This window comes from Sturnus vulgaris, chromosome 1, assembly GCF_052056855.1.
Source record: "Sturnus vulgaris isolate bStuVul1 chromosome 1, bStuVul1.hap1, whole genome shotgun sequence".
NCBI lineage: Eukaryota > Metazoa > Chordata > Aves > Passeriformes > Sturnidae > Sturnus > Sturnus vulgaris.
Window position 1 is genome coordinate 76,539,265 of NC_142243.1, and position 12,489 is coordinate 76,551,753.

At 37.2% G+C, this 12,489-nt stretch overlaps 1 protein-coding gene across 2 annotated transcripts in view; it reads right to left on the reverse strand.

Moving 5' to 3' along the window:
- Window positions 1-12,489, reverse strand: part of CDH6 (cadherin 6) — a 103,248-nt gene that overhangs the window by 30,022 nt on the left and 60,737 nt on the right. The gene's annotated exons all lie outside the window — the stretch shown is intronic.

Below are 12,489 nucleotides of genomic sequence, written 5' to 3' on the forward strand. Positions count from 1 at the left end.
TTGGGAAATGAGTTGATACTACAGTCGAAGCAGTGAATAGATTGAGTTGTGTCTTGATGTCAGAATTGAAATGGTCTGCAATATTATATGAAATTGCCTGAGGATAACCATGAACTGAAGCTGCAGATCACTTTCCCAAGCTAAATATACATCAATCAAATCCAGATGCTAGTGACTTAGGTGGAATCCTAGGAATATATAGGACAATGATATCCTACAGTGAAAAACCAGTGGGTTTGGGAATTGCAGTAAGCAAAGAATTAAAAAGTGGTCAGTTAAGTCACTTCTTGAATTTAAATTCTGGGTGCTTGGCTCTTATGCCTCATGGACATCATGTAATATATCATAAAGTACACAAGAAAATAACTTACCAAATACATACACAAACAACAGATAAATACATGTATTCACAGATCTGGTAAACTAAGGGCAGAGGCTGGCAGGTGGAACAGACCAATACAGCCCTGGAAATGAAGAGATCAGTTGCCTTATCCAAAGGGGCATGGATGAAGCTGAAACGTGGTGGGGGAAAGGGAAAGAAAAGAATGATGGTAACTAGCATACAAAGCATGAGCTGCCCGAACCATCATCTTTGATTTCCCCAGATGATTTCCACATCTCTTGGAATGTTGTTGAGTGACACAAAAGGTGTAGCTGATTAAATCATACCCTTATGGATATTCCTTGATAAAGCCTTATTTATTCCCCTGCCCTTAAAATCCAGGCTACTCAACTACAACTTATTTTATTGTTACATTAGAGAAAATAAAAATTAAAAAAAATGAAACATTAAAATGGCTTCCAACGTGAGATCCTAGGTAATAAAGTTAATGGGGGCAAATCTATTAGGTAGCAGATTCCTGGAAATAGTTTCTTTCATAGAGAAAACATATTTATGAGTCAGGAGAGCTGGATTTTCTCAATCAGCTTATCTTTTCCTGAATAAAAATTAGGGAAAAAAAACCCTGGTTGAATGTTTTGCAAAGCACTTAGCATTGCTGGATAGCATGCAGAGGGCAGTAAGATTTGTGGATTTAAAGAATCTTGGCATAGACTTCAGCTGTGCCTGGCTATGCCCCTGCCATCCTGGAAGGGAAGCCTCCAGCATGACCATATGGTCAATGTTTTGGGCTTCCTCCAACTTTCTGCTCAAATCAGAAACCCACAGACAACACACTTGGTGGCACAGTGCTCCACTGTGTGTGCATATGCCAGTGATCCCTAGAGAAAGCATGCTCCAAGCAGAAAGTCTGCCTTTAAGGGCAAAACTCTCTGTCACCACACATTCCAAGACTGCCCAATAATACAAAATATCATAACCGTGGCATGGTTAATCATTAGCAGACATGCTGAAGCATTCTTCTTAATTTTCTCCTTCAGGGAGAAAATTGGGCATTCTGTGTAATTTTGCACGGAGCCCTTTCTCTTGATAATAAGAATAGCAATAATTAGGTTCTGTGCAGAATTTTTCATAAACAGATTTCACATCCCTTCAGAAAACCAGTCAATACCATTTGTTCTGTTTTTTGGATAACAAAGTTTCCCAGAAGGCTAATCTTGAAATTTGGAATAGAATTTAGGTCTCTTGAGTCCTATTCAAGTTAGCCAATTTCCTTGGCCAGGGGGCCTAGAGGAATTATATTATTTAATAGACATTACTTCAAACTCTAAAAAACATCTATCAGACCAGCTTGTTAAGAAGTCAGATTAGAAGTCTACTGCTGGAAGTAATTTCAATAGGTTATTTGAATAGAACTTTCCTCAAAGGCAACCTGCAACAGAAAAGGCATGAAAATAATTTTGTTTTAAAACCACGCATTTTTATGATTTTTTTTCACATCAAAAATTCAACTTCTGTTTGCCTTGAAAGCCTGTTTAACTTTGTCTGTATCAGAACAGGACAAAAACAGCCCTCAGTAAGAGACTATCATTAATCTGTATGAGTCATGGAATAGTGCTGTTTGGAGACTTGGTAAAAGCTGAACTCTCAAACTCATTTTTATCATCATTTTAATTAAACTTGGTTTCAACGAACAAAGTAGCAAAAAAAGGTCAAGATATAAAAGGTGTTGGAACCACTGGGAATAGTTTTCCATAATACTGTAACTACCCCAGACTACTTAAAGATGATTTTTTCATCTCAATTGTTTATTAAATTTCCACTTCTCCTCCAAAATTAAACCACCTACGTAAGACCCACTGTGATGCTAGACACCAAGACAACGTACATCTCAGTGTCATCAACACTGAGAGTGAGGTGATCCTCATTCATGGTTCAATCTTTAGACCTCCATCTAAATCAACCTCTTTTGAAAAAAAAAAATGCTCCCTCTGACAAAATCCTTTCCAACTTCAATATCTTTACTTTTACAACTTTCCTAAGACATGACAGAACCAACTAGGAGCTCAGGTAGCCAGGCTGTGTGTGGATTATTTACTGTGAGAGTCTGACCTGTGGGAGGTCATGGCTTACATGTATATTACAGACAGCTGAGGCTGGCTGAATACTTGTTCTTCAAACCAACAATGAATGCACAGCATATTATCATGTGTGGCCTCATCAATCTGGTTCATAAAGCTTCTCCAAAAGTGTGACTGAAATCTATTTGATTTCAATAAAAGATGATAGCTCTTGCCATAAGGTTTTTGTGGGATAGGCCTGTATCACACCACCTGTGTAATTGCTGGGACAATAACTATATTACCTAAAGTTTGGATTTCATTCCCTTCTATTCAGGGAAAAAAAAAAAATAAAAAAGCCAAGCAGATCTCTAGAGAAGTTTCTCACAGAAGAAGACAAATATGCAACATTCCCTTGTGAGGAAAATATAAAAAAAATCATTTTAAATCACTTTATCTGTACTTGACTGTTTGCTTGGTAGAAAAGTTCTACCCAGGCAAAGAAAATCTTCTCTTTTTTCTTTTTTAAACGTGTCTGTTTATCTTGGAAGTAATATTTTGTTTGTGTGACTTATATGAAGAGGGAAATTGCTACTGTTACCAGGTTAAAAAAATAAATTTGAAAATAAAATTAAAGGACAAAAAATAGTGCAAATTGAGTCCTGAAGAAAGGCCTGGAGATGAGATGTACTTAAAAATACAGCTGAAGGGTTGCATATAAAACTTAATGCCATTGTGAGGTTATGAGAATGAAATGAATGATAGTAACAACCCCATTTTCCTTTTAAGTTGATGTTATTTCTCACTACCTGGACACCTCATTGCAAAGAAAGTTTGCTGTAATGAAGTATGTGCATAAATTATACTGCAGATGCTTTTAGCAAGACTGTTGCTAGCCAATACAGGATATTATAGGTTTACTCTGTTTACTCCCCATATTGCAAAAAAGGTGTCCATTATCCTCTGCATAAATTTAGTCAAATAAAAGAGCCATGGCAGATAGCCATGGAATAGCATAAAGTGTCTGGGACACAGCCCTCATGTAATCTGGGCTGTATCAGAAAACCATTCCACAAGACAAAGTTAGTGCAGCCAATTTTTTAAGTACTCCACTTTAGGACAGATTTTTTACTTCCATTGGAACCCAGTGTTACTCACTGGGTTCATTTCAGTTGGTGGCTGAACTGAGCAGTACCCCAAAGGTAAGCAAAATGATGAAGAACTAAGTCTATGTAATAAAAAGTAAATGCATCAGCAATTGCACTATATTAATATTGTAACAAATTGATTCATTCAAAATCTAATCTGGACACTCTTCTGACATTGTCCATCAATCACTGGCTAAGGCTAAGGATGAACGACAAATTAAAGATTTTACTATGCCCTAGGCATACTTTTACTCATTTTACTTTAATACTACTGTAAAGTGAACCATCTGGTTTGCTTTTAATAACTTACAGTCAGATAAAAACTCTCCAGCCTGTATCTTTCTTCTGTTCCTCCCAAATGTCCTGGCCCAAACCATTCAAATGCATCTGCCTGGACATGGGGAAGGCTGCATTCCTCCTGAAGGAAGAGGTGTTTGTTTAAAGTGCACTCAGGACTGCAGCAATAGCTCCTTGGATTGGACATTCTGCTTGTTGTCATACACGTAATTACTTTAAAGTGAGAGCTGTTGGCTTTTTTGTTTTGTTTTGGGTGTTTTCCTTAAAATTAGCCACAATCCAGAGTAGTCTTGATCTCCACAGCATCTCTGGCAGAGTCTTCCAAGATCTCCAAGGGTACTAGCAATGGACTGTCTTCAGCACAACATCAAAGAAAAGGGAAGTGAAATCTGCTCAAATTATTTTTACACAAACATTTTTAAATTTATTTCTGGACTGAATATATTGACAGCATTTGTGTTCCTCTCCAACAGATAGCACTGCTTCATTTTAAAGTAATGCTCCAGGAAAATTTTATGGGGATTTTAAGAATTAAGTTGGATCCATTCTACACACTCAGAAATTCCTTCAGCAAAGCATATGGGAAGAATTAAAGAGCATCTTCCAAGTGCTGTTGCAGTAGTACTATAAACTGCTGTGGTGCAGGGAATAGCAGCTCCCCAGGTGGGCAAAGGCAGGAGCTGGCAGCCATGGCCTGTCCCCCCACCCCAGACAGGAGCAGGCCAGCCAGAGGTGCCCAGGACAGCCTGGGAACCTCCTGGGAATGGTGATGGCTGGGCAGGGCTGTCGGGAGCTGGAGACTGGCCCTGCTGTGGTGTTTTTGGGGCAGGGCCATGTGGCTGAGCTGGGGTCCTGGCTCAGGGCAGGAGGACAGGGACAGTCAGGTCCCAGTGGTGAACTCGGGGCCCTTTTCTCAACATTCTCAACAATTCACCTGGATATGAAACTTTATGAAACATCAGGACCAAAACTGAATAATCGAAGTGAGATCCCACATGTTTTAATAGGTTAAAACTAACCACTAACTTTTTTGTGTGTTTAAGTGGAATACACCAGAGAGAAGCAGCTTTCTAGCACGGATATTTGTAACAAGGTTGTACTGAAAATGTACTTTTACAGCTGTGGTAATTAAATTCCAAAAAATTGAAATTGCAGGCCGTGACTATTCTCCAGAGTTAAATAACACCTCTCCTCTACCTCATTCTGTAGCACTGATTTAAATAGCATAGTTAATCTCATTTATGAAGTGGCTTTAGGTTATGAAAGACAGCTGTAAATTGCAGTTTAGGTCCCACTAATATCATATTGCTGGTTATGATACCTGGCAATTCAGTGGGTAAAATGGTTTTCTATTCACCCTACAGACCAAGTTCCTTTCCCTTTTGTGAATATTACACACTTGTCGCTGAATTTCAGAGCAGTTACTGAATCTCTGCAAAGATCAAAGTCAATTGACCTTGGGATATTCACACTGAACCATCAGCCTAAAACGTGCACAAATAAGCTGTCTGTTGAGTCTTATTATTTTTTGTGTTTTTATGTAATACTTGATATTCCGGTGTTGGTGTGGTCCCATTTTTGTCTCCTAACACATTAATGATATAGAGACCAACTTTATTATAGAGAACAAATAGTAAGCAAGCAGTCGGTAGTTAGCTAATGAAGAGAATCATGGTTTTACTCCTGGGAATATTCATAGCACATGACTTCACTCCAAATTTACTATATCCAAACACCAAAACACTGTCTAGTAATGAACAAATTCAACTACATGTATTGCTCAAGGTTACACAGTGCAATACTGAAGCATTTAGAAAAAACAAAGCATACAAAAAGAGACTGCTAATACTGTAATAGTAAAAGTATAAACAACCTTGCACTCTTCCTTGGCTCTCCTGGTGCTCTTTAGCCCTACAGCATCAACAAAACCCCTCAATTACTATAATAACCAACTCCTTTAGTATCATCAAATAATCAGCATCAAATTTTTCACTCTACTTGGTGACTGTGTTAAAAGGAAAATGTCACTGGCTTTGCACATTAGCTAATAAGTATTTATATGCATCTTGGTGAAGTTTAAGTACACATTTCTTTCTAATGCACAAAAAATAACCCCAAAACACTACATATGGGTTCCATATACCTCCATATATACAAAATATACCACGTATCATCAGGGCAAACATCTACACAAATAATTTATTTCAAGACAGAAAAGATCCTTTCTTCCAGAAGATATTCCAGAAGGTCCGCAAAGAGATCCAGCACCACCAGAAATACCAGATTTCCTACGGATGTGTGTGCCATGTCTTTTTTGGTCTCAATCATGCTAAGCTCTGGATCCTTGCATACACCATATAACCTATCTAACTCGTGCCTAAGCCAAAGCCACCTGCTTCCCTCATATCACTCACCTCACTGCATGGTGCTGGATGCTTCCCGCTCTGGCCCTGTTCCTTAAATCCTCTAGAAACTGCAAAATAGTGCTACTTCTCATGTTTCTTACATACTTCCTGGAGGAGAACCACCATGGGCCACAGTTGGTGGTGGTTTATATGTGTATCTGTGGAACAGTCACTTGACCAGCCATTCAAGGCAAAAAGTAGGTTTATTTGCCTGGTGTAGTTGCTGTTCTTCAAACTGCACATGAGATTAGTGATTTTGACAACTTTATTCCTCTATAAATAAGTTAATGGACTGTAGAGCTATGTAGAGGAGGCCAATGGGCAGAGATAGATGCTAGACTGTTGAACTTGATGATTAGATGGCTAGGTACTTAAAAATAATTTTGAAAACAATGGGAGAAAGATGCTACAGTGATTCCAAATCTTCTTGGTGCTTACAGAAACTAGAACAGATGATTCCTTTACATTCCTATATAAAGCAATTTGAAGATTATAATAAGATTTATACTCTATAGCCTCCAAAATCAAAAGACAGATGTTGAAATAAGATTCAAACAATGCCATTTTCAAAGAAAATAAAACTATTTCAAAAATTGACAAGATTAAAAAGAAAGGCAAACAGACCCTGTGCTATCAGATCACAGCACCATGATGCCTGATGTACAGCTGTCAAGAACAATGCTTTGACACAGGGGCTGTGTTTAAACTGCTACCATAGGTACTTAAGATAGATTCACACTCTTGTATCTCCTCACTAACCAGAGATCTGCTGTCCTAAGCTATCAGCAGTCTTCATTTTTCATCACTTTATTGCCCTTACAGATGTCACAGTTCATGGAGTAACTGAACTGGTTAACTATAGTAAATGATTAGTTTAGTATGGTGAATACAGGTCTATACCATAGTTAATACAGGATGAATATGGTTCAGTGTGACTGATTCCTGGGTGTTTGAGTTTATCAATGTAGCTTTATCTTGCTTGGCTCTTGCCATACCTAGCAAAGAAAAAGCTGCTACAGGTTCACAGTCCCTTTTTGAACTGGAGAGTAGAAAAGATCTTGTTTCCCAAACTAGATGTGCTGCTCTTGTGGCAGCATTATGTTTCTGTTTTTAAGAGTCTCCTCCCACATACATAAATTCTTCCTCATCCTGCATTTTAGAGATAATAATTCCATATGCTCTTGTTTTGTTTCGTGTTTTTTTTTTCTAGACTCCCTGCCTATATACAGCCTTTGCTTGCAAAATAGGCACTTCTGAGTCCTCAGCTGAGTCCTCACCTGTTTACAACCTCAGTATCTTGTTCTCAAGTCAAGTGGATTCCAAAAAGAGTCAGTGAAGAAAAAAGGCCAGATATGAAGGGCTGATGCTGCTAGCTGGTTTTCTGTAATTGCTGCATTTCAATTGGCCTTCCTTCTGTATGAATGGACATAGATCTCAGAACAACAATGTTAATATTTCCTATCTGCAATAGAAATTAGCACAAATTTTCATTGCTTTATCAAACTAGTTCTTCCAGGTTTTTTGAACTAAAACACTCAGGTTTTTTCTCCTTCTTCTGTTCCTTCTCCTTCCATTTAATGACCATGCATTTTCTATTAGATTTTATTCTTAATAAATCCTATTTCATGAACATTGTGGTTTTTTTCCTGTTTCTATTCCTTCCATTTTCAATAGCTCTCTTTTTCTACTGTAGCATGTTCTCATAATAAATGGTAAGACTGAAATCAAGAAACATAGAATCACTGAATATGTTGAGTTGAAAGAGATTTAACAGGATCATCGAGTAGTCCAAATCCTGATTGAAAACACCCAATCTATATAAAATTAATGAAATAGAGCACTAAAGAATTGCTGAGGTTATAAGAGGTTCCTGCATTTTAGTGTGTTGGTTTCTTTGGAGTTATTGAGAAATACACTATGTCTATCTGAATGTGCTTACATTTTTGATTCATAAGTTAGTTTAGCAAACGCAAGAATACCTCAAAACCTGGCTCATTCAGCTGTGGAATCCTATTAATATAGTAATACATAGCAGACTGTGTTTTTATAGAAAGAAGATATCTGCAAGATACCTTGTTTACAAAAAGTGTATCGATCCTGGTTGCATTCAAACAGGCAGATTAGCAGAAAAACTCAGTAAATATTTAAATAATAATAAGAAAAAATGGTAAAGGATATAGGAATTCAATACTTGAACTATTAAAAATAAGTCAAATACTTTATTAAGATAACCACCTCAGTGCACAACATGCAAAGGGTAAAATAAAAATATACTCTAAGGGTAACCTTTAACTTAGGTGCTGGCTTTTTAAAAGAAAAAAAGAAAGCAGTCATGAGATTCAAAAACAAGAGTAAAAAAGCTAAAATTGCACCCACTGCTAACAGGGAAAAAAGCTATAAGCATTCAGCAACAGCATTATCATCTGCTAAACATATTTTCCTGATATTAAGAATTGCAGGAGAATTAAAAAAAAACATAATGGTGATGCTGTCTTTCTGTTTCTTAAGAGTATCAAAATGTCAGGGAACTTTCTCATTCATTCACAAAAGTAGCAGTGACAATCTGTTCCCTTTAAATGAATGACACTAAGAGAGCCTAATACCAGTTTTGTAGAGATGAACAAATTCAGAAAACAAACACATCAGAAAGCACTAAGCATATTTCAAGATTCAGAAGCAACCAGGTACTCAAAAGGCAAACTGAATATAAAATATGGTGGCATTTGATTTCAAAACAAGTAGAACACTGAAGAGTCACTATAATAAGAATAGAGGGTGCTGGAGTGAAAAATATAAAAATAATAAGAAATATAAAGGGCAATGGAATAAGAATTTGTCATTAGATCAGAGACAAGATGGTAATGTGCTCTCTCATTTTGGAACCTCGGGCTCACACCCTTCAGGCAGGCTGGAAGTCTCTTTCTGTGAGGGCCATATGGGAGGCCACATGGCCTGAGAGAGACAGGGACTACAGTTTGGCTGATGTTGGGATCCTTGGTTTAAGGAATAGGCTGCCCAAAGTGTAGTTGGGAACCTGTTGTTCTGTTTTAAATGTATGGAGCTAAGAATAAACATCCATACTCTGGTGACTCACACCTTTATTACACACCCTTCAAAATCACAAATGAGTTTTCTAACCTGAAGTGCAAGCATGCAGCCACAGTTAATCAGCTTTGCAAAAAATCAACTGGAATATGTCAATCCTTTCAACATTGCCTGGGACCTCTCAAGTCTTCTCCCTCTTGGGTTCCCCAGCTGCTTCTGCTTTTAATTGTGATTAAACAGGGACATTGGCACAAGAGCTTTTGTCCTGTGCTGCAGTACAACAAACTAGCAATGTACCTTATTCTGACAGCCCTTCTCTCTAGGGGCAGCTGATTATCAGATCTTAATGAGTATCTGGCAAAGCTGCAAACTAGGTAAAGGTATCTCCATGTTGGCTTGAGCTGAGTGCTGTTTAGCACTTCTGTGGTAATGCACTTTATTTGTTCTTCTTCCTATTATCTCTAAGCCAAATTACAGCAGAATTTACAAAGTTTGCCCTTACAAAGACAAATAGGTCTTTAATTTGTAACGAACAAGAGACCATGGTGTCAAGTCTGATCTCTATACATATAGGCCCTTGAGTTTCCTGTCCTTTTATCAAACTTCTTGCTTTTCTTTGAAGTACTATATAACACTAGAAAGAAGCAGTCTTCCTTTCAGACTCTATGGAACTCAAAACAATTCTGACTCTGTGTAATAACTGACCTCTTACTTTAAAAAAATAATAAAAATTCCATGGTTATATACTGAATTTTCCCAGTTTTACTTAGAGCAGTTGGGTTTCATTATGCCTTTGAAAGATCAAAGAGCTCTCTTCAGCTAAACAGTAGTGATGGTAACAATACAGCATTATACAGACTTCTGCAATTACCCTCACAAAAGCGCAAAAATCTTGTTCTTCTCTCAAGGAAGGCCAAGGCAGTTTAAAATCCCTGTTTTATGCTTTTGGTCCATCTATTTAAACATCTGGATTTCTTTGTCAAAGCAAGAATTATTTCTTCTTGCCAGTATTTTCAAACTGTGGGGTAGCAAAAGGGCCTGATAAGACATGAGTATTTGCTTCAGTTGAGACATCGGCATTAACTTACTAAAAAGTATAAATGGCTTAGCCAACTCCAGACTTCTCACAGCCTAGCTCAGGTGCTAGGAAAACTCTTGAATAGCTGAGCAGAATATTAAAATAGATTTTTAAAAATTATTTTATCTAGTGTACACAATTCAGTGATCAGGAATGAAAATTCAGGCCTCTGAATTCTCGAAAGAGCTGTACCAGTCATTTTAGGAGATAGACATTTCTAGCACTGCAAATCTACCACATTAACTGGATAGTCAGTCATTGGCTTCAAGTGTTGAGTCTTAAAAGCTAAATGGGAGACTTAGTTGGAGACATCACTGATGATTTTCTTGGTATACAAAAAGAATACAAACAAGGAGTGAAGCACTTTTAAGAGTATCTCTGACAAAAACACAAGATATGCAAGGGAAAGACAGGCTTGTAGCCACAAATACACCGTCAAGTTTTAATATGGCCTTTGTCACAGTCTTCCTGTCTGATCTTAGACAGATCACTATTTGATACTTCTACATTCTCCCTGCAGTAAATCGTTAACAACGTCCAGTTCTGTATGTAATGATTATAACATGATTTGAGAACCTTGGGTGTAATTTGTTCTGTGTTTATGGAAAGACTGAGTATCATCTAACTGGAATCAAGAGTAGCAATACTAGGGCTTTGCCACAGCTTGCTGTATTTAGAGGGTGGGGCGGATGGCCGGTCCTTAATACAGCTGCAATGGTAGAAAATCTAATTGTTCTCAAGTTTTTGCTATTATCCCCCAGCTGAAGATTGCTGTCCAAAGGTTTGAGTGTGTAGGTACGAGGGTTTCTACATTCCGAGGTTGGCTATATTAGCTAAAGTAGCATTTTGAGGTATCTTAAAAATTCCTCAAAAAGGAGTATGTGTGTTTTCATATGAGAGGTTAAAAGAAATAGTGTCTGCTTGTAATGATATTCAATGGGAATACAATGAGTTCATAAAGGGATGCATGCCTAAACCCTATTTTTCAATTAGAATTGTACCTACAATTCAAGAGCACCAATTTTCTTTACAGCTTTTTTCCAAGTCAAAGGAAATTAATTCCAATATCCTGATATCCTTCCACTGACTATAATGGGACTTCTGTCCTGTATTGCATTAGTCAATTAGGAAAGGGAATTCATATAGTAGAAGCTGGCAGCAGGTATTCTGTTGAGATTAGGAGAAAATATTTTTTTTTAAGAGTACATTCAGCAAACATGAATTCAATAATAATTTTAGTGCATGTGCCTTAGTCTTTAAATTATGTGATGTGTATAGTTAGTGAAATAGGGAGTGTATTATATGTCTAGATTTATTTATCTTTGATTTCTCTGGGAATTTACCCAGAGACAGTTGATTACTCTTTATCAGTGGTCAGAATTATCTATTTAATCATTGACAAAATATTTTCTTTGGAATCATGAACTTTCAAAAATGTATCATAATTAAATTGTAAGCAAATACAGCACCTTAATTAAGGTATATCAGCACATACATTTCTAATTCTATGCAAACTTCTATTCTCCCATGGGAGTAGGGGAGAATCTATCTGAAGGATGAACAGCAAAACAAAACAAAATAAAAAAAATCCCTCCTTGGCCTAATATCCAGAAATGTTTTTACTGGGATATAGTTGAATAAAACATCAGGCTTCTTCGGCAAGTAACAGCTTCTGACTACTCCCTGATGGATGCGCTTGAAAGCAAATGCTCATCCTTTGCTTACTGACAAAGGTGACCCTTTGATATTCTGAGTGCTTGATGCTGACAATCAAACCCTGAAATGTGTGTATGAATTTTATATGCTGTATAAAAATGTGTGTGTCAGGGAGGAAGAAGGGGGATGGAGAAGGGAAGACAGACAAACACTAAAACAAATGAGAACCCTCATTCAGATTTAAATGGAGACTTAACAAAAAGGATACTAATTCATATCCACAAGTGTGAGTCTTTAATCTGTATTCATGCCCCTGTCATTTAGTTCTATAGGTCAGAAGCTGTGAAAAGGAGAAATATTTCCATTCAGTCATGTTCTCCATCTTTGTTTCTAAATCGAAGTTTGTGTTTATATAACCAGATAATCAAGGATTTGTGAGACAGTAGATGCAATATGAAAG